Here is a 5,149-nt window from a genome sequence, read left to right on the forward strand (position 1 = left end):
ATTTAGATTTCCAAAAGGAATTCGATAAGGTGCCACACAAAAGGTTACTGCAGAAGATAAAGGTACGCGGAGTCAGAGGAAATGTATTAGCATGGATCGAGAATTTGCTGGCTAACAGAAAGCAAAGAGTCGGGATAAATTGGCCCTTTTCGGGTTGGAAATCGGTGGTTAGTGGTGTGCCACAGGGATCGGTGCTGGGACCACAACTGTTTACAATATACATAGATGACCTGGAAGAGGGGACAGAGTGTAGTGTAACAAAATTTGCAGATGACACAAAGATTAGTGGGAAAGCGGGTTGTGTAGAGGACACAGAGAGGCTGCAAAGAGATTTGGATAGGTTAAGCGAATGGGCTAAGGTTTGGCAGATGGAATACAATGTCGATAAATGTGAGGTCATCCACCTTGGAAAAAAAAACAGTAAAAGGGAATATTATTTGAATGGGGAGAAATTACAACATGCTGCGGTGCAGAGGGACCTGGGGGTCCTTGTGCATGAATCCCAAAAAGTTAGTTTGCAGGTACAGCAGGTAATCAGGAAGGCGAATGGAATGTTGGCCTTCATTGCGAGAGGGATGGAGTACAAAAGCAGGGAGGTCCTGCTGCAACTGTATAGGGTATTGGTGAGACCGCACCTGGAGTACTGCGTGCAGTTTTGGTCACCTTGCTTAAAGAATGATATTCTAGCCTTGGAGGGGGTACAGAGACGATTCACTAGGCTGATTCCGGAGATGAGGGGGTTACCTTATGATGATAGATTGAGTAGACTGGGTCTTTACTCATTGGAGTTCAGAAGGATGAGGGGTGATCTTATAGAAACATTTAAAATAATGAAAGGGATAGACAAGATGGAGGCAGAGAGGTTGTTTCCATTGGTCGGGGAGACTAAAACTAGGGGGCACAGCCTCAAAATACGGGGGAGCCAATTTAAAACCGAGTTGAGAAGGAATTTCTTCTCCCAGAGGGTTGTGAATCTGTGGAATTCTCTGTCCAATGAAGCAGTTGAGGCTAGCTCATTGAATGTATTCAAATCACAGTTAGATAGATTTTTAACCAATAAGGAAATTAAGGGTAACGGGGAGCGGGCGGGTAAGTGGAGCTGAGTCCACGACCAGATCAGCCATGATCTTTTTGAATGGCGGAGCAGGCTCGAGGGGCTAGATGGCCTACTCCTGTTCCTAATTCTTATGTTCTTATGTTCTTATCATTAAACAAGGCATGCTCAAAATCCAAGGTCCCATGCTGCAGGGCCGCCTGTCGCGACTGGCATACAGATCTCGTCCGCATTCGCTGACTGGGGTCCCCCCCGCGCAACTATTGATGAAATGGACCTTAAAGACTAGGCTCTCGTTAATCCTCCCAGACATGCATGAAATTGTTGAGGCAAAGCGTCGGAAGCTAACTGAGTACCATGACCGAAATTCGAGGGGGAGGTGGAATGAGATCGGGGACAAAGTGTTTGTGCTAAACTATGGCAGGGGTCCCAAATGGCTTGCAGGGACAGTAACAGGCAAGGAAGGAAACAGGCTACTGGTTGTACAAATGGACAATGGCCAAACCTGCCGGAGGCATGTAGACCAAGTAAAAAGTAGATTCACCAACAACACTGCAGAACCAGAGGCAGACTACAATGTGGAACTCACACCACACCTGATGGACAGAGAGAGGGAACAACCTGAGGAAAGGGCAGTCTCAACAGACAGCCCAGGCGAGATACCAGCAATCACACCGAAAGAAAAACAGGCACCAAGGCAAACAACTGAACCACAACTAAGACGCTCCACGAGAGAGCGTAGACCACCTGAGAGACTGAATCGAAAAAAGACAATAAGACCTTGGGGGAGGGTGATGTCATGTATCTCACACTACAGTACATAACTGTATCTTACCATGCTATACATGACTGTAACTAGATATGACCTGTAACTACAAGCATACTTTACCACCAGGGGTGCACTTGCAGGAGACACTGCATACCTGTTCCACACAGGTATATAAAGGCAGGTCTCAGGCAAGTGTGGCACTCGAGAGCTGTGAAGTAAAGGTGCAGGTCCAGAGTGACCTTGACTTCAGCATGTGCCTCGTGTAAGTCTGTACTGCAGGGTCAGGACTTTACAACTCCCCCTCCCTCTCTCTCTCGTCTCTCCTCCCCCTCACTCTCTCTCTCTCCCCCCTTCTCTCTCTCTGCCCTCTCTCACTCTCCCCTCCTTTCTCTCTCTCTCCTCTCCACTTTTTCTCTCTCCACCCCTCTCTCTCTCCCATCCCCCTTCACTCTCTCCTCCCCTCACTCATTCTCTCTAACACTTCCCTCTCTCTCCCCCGCGCTCTCACTCCCCCTCTCCGTCTCTCTCTCCCATCCTTCCTCTCTCCCCCCATCTCCTCTCTCTAGCCCCCCACCCCCCGTCACTCTCTCTCCCCCCACCCCCTCTCGCTTTCTCCCCCACCTCCTCTCTCTCCCCCCACCCTCTCCCTCTCTCCCCACCACCCCTCCCTCAATAGCAACCCCCCTCTCTCTCTCTCTCTCCTCTTCTCCCTCACTCGCCCTCTCCTTCTCCTTCTCCCCCACCACCCTCTCTCTCTCATCCCCCTTCCATCTCTCTCCCACCTCCCCCCCTCTCTTTCCTTCACCCTCTCTCCCCGCCTCTCTTTCCTTCACCCTCTCTCCCCCTCGCCTCTCTCTCCTCCACACCCCTCTCTTCTCTCCCCCACCCTCTCTCCCCCCTCTCTCCTCTCTCCCCCACACCCCTCTCTCTCACATCCCTTTCCTCTTCTCTCCTCCCTCTTCCTCACCCCATACTCTCTCCCCCGCCTCCTCTCTCTCTCCCCCTCTCTACCCCGCTCTCACTCCCCCCACTCTCTCACTCCCACCCTCCTTCTCTCTCTCTCTCCCACCCATCTCTGTCTCTACCACACCCCTCTCTTTCTCTCGACCACACACCCTCTCTCCCTCACCCTCTCTCCCCCTCACACCCGTCTCTCTCTCTCCCCCACCCCTCCCCCTCTCTCTCTCTCTATCCCTCGTCCTCTCTCTCTCCCCTACCCCTCCTTCTCTGTCTCTCCCTCGTCCTCTCTCTTTCCCCAACCCCTCTCTCTCCCATCCCCTTCTCTCTCTCTCTCCACTCCCCTTCTCTCTCTCTCCCACCCCCCTTTCCTCTCTCTCCCACCCCCCTTCCCTCTCCCACTCGCCCTCTCTCTCGCCCCTCTCTCTCCCATCCCCTTCTCTCGCTCTCCTCCCCCTCTCTCCCTCACCCCCCCCCTCTCTTTCTCACACCCCCCTCTCTCTCCCTCGTCCTCTCTCTCTCCCCATCCACCTCTCTCTCCCATCCCCTCTCTCTCCCACCTCCACTTCTCTTTCGCTCGCCCACTCCCTCTCCCTCCCTCGTCCTCTCTCTCTCTCCCACCCCCCTCCCCCTCTCTCCCCCACCCCTCCCTGTCTCTCCCACGTCCTCTCTCTCTCTCCCCACCTCTCTCTCCCACCCCTCCATCTCTCTCTCTCCCTCGTCCTCTCTCTCCCCCACCCCCCCTCTACCCTCCCTCTGTCTCCAACCCCTTCTCTCACTCTCCTCCCCCTCTCTCCCCCTTTTCTCTCTTGTCCTCTCGCTCTCCCCATCCACCTCTCTCTCCCATCCCCATTCCCTCTCTCCCACCTCCCCTTCCCTCTCTCTCCCACCTCCCCTTCTCTTTCTCTCGCCCACTCCCACCTCTCTCCCTCTCCCCCCCACCCCCCTCTCCTCTCTCTCCCACCCCTCACCTCTCTCTCCCATCCCCCCTCCCTCTCTTCCACCCCACGTTCTCTCTCTCTCCCAACCCCCCTTCTCTCTCCACCACCGCCTCTCTCTCTCATCCCCCTTCCCCCTCCCTCCCTCTCTCCCTCCCACCACCTATCTCTCTCTCTCTCTCCCACTCCCCTTTTTCTTTCCCACCCCCCTTCTCTCTCTCTCACACCCCTTTCTTTCTCTCCACCCCCTCTCTCTCTCCCCCCTTCCTTTCTCTCACTCCCTCCTCCTCCTTTCTCTCACTCTCCTTCCATTCTCTCACTCTCCCTCCCTTTCTCTCACTCTCTCTCCCCCCTTTCTCTCACTCTCCCCTCCTTTCTCTCTCTCTCCCCTCCCCCATTTTTCTTCTCTCCCTTCGCTCTCTCCTCCCCCTCACTCTCTCCCGCTTCCTCTCTTTCACCCCCCTCTCTCTCTCTCCCCCCTCTCTCTCCTCCCCCCTCTCTCTCCCACCGCTCTTTCTCTCACCACCCCTCTCTCTCTCCCACCCCCATCTCTTTCTCTACCCCGACACCCCCCTCTCTCCCACCCACCCCCTCTCTCTCTCCCCCCCTCTCTCCCCCACCCCCTCTCTCTCTACCACTCCCCCCCTCTCTCTCTCCCCCGCCCCCTCTCTCTCTCTCCTCCCGCCCTCTCTCTCTCTCCCCCCGCCCTTTCTCTTCACCCCCCTTGCTCTCCCAACCCCCTCTCTCTCACACTCTTTCTCTCCCCTCCCCCTCTCTCCATCGCCCTCTTTCCCACTCCTTTCTCTCTGTCGCTCATCCTCTCTCCCTCCCCATCCACCTCTCTCTCCCATCCCCCTTCCCTCTCTCTCCCACCCCCTTCTCTCTCTCCCACTCCCCTCTCCCTCTCTTTCTCTCCCATCCCCCTTCCATCCCTCCCATCCCCTTCCATCTCTCCCAACTCCCCTTCTCTCTCTCCCACCAACCTCTCTCTCCCCCCTCTTTCCCTCGCCCTCACTCCCCCACCCCCTCTCTCACATCCACCTTCCCTCTCTCTCCCCCTCTCACCCTCTCTCACTCCCACCCACCTTCTCACTCTCTCCCCCATCCCCTCTCCCTCTCTCCCACCCCTCTCTCTCTCAGCCACTCCCCCACTCTTTCTCCCACCCACCTCTCTCTACCACACCCTCTCTCTCTACCACGCCCCTCTCTCTCTTTCCCACCCTTTCTCTCCCCAACCCTCTCTCTCCCTCCCACCACCTCTCTTTCTCTCTCTCCCACCCCCTTTCTCTCTCTCTCCCACCCCCCCACCTCTCTCTCCCACCCACCCTTTCTCTCTCCCCACCCACGCACCTCTCTCTCCCATCCCCTTTCTTTTTCCCACCCCCTTCTCTCTCTCTCTCCCCCTTCCTTTCTCTCCCCCACGCCCTCTTT

This window comes from Pristiophorus japonicus, chromosome 5, assembly GCF_044704955.1.
Source record: "Pristiophorus japonicus isolate sPriJap1 chromosome 5, sPriJap1.hap1, whole genome shotgun sequence".
Classification (NCBI taxonomy): domain Eukaryota; kingdom Metazoa; phylum Chordata; class Chondrichthyes; family Pristiophoridae; genus Pristiophorus; species Pristiophorus japonicus.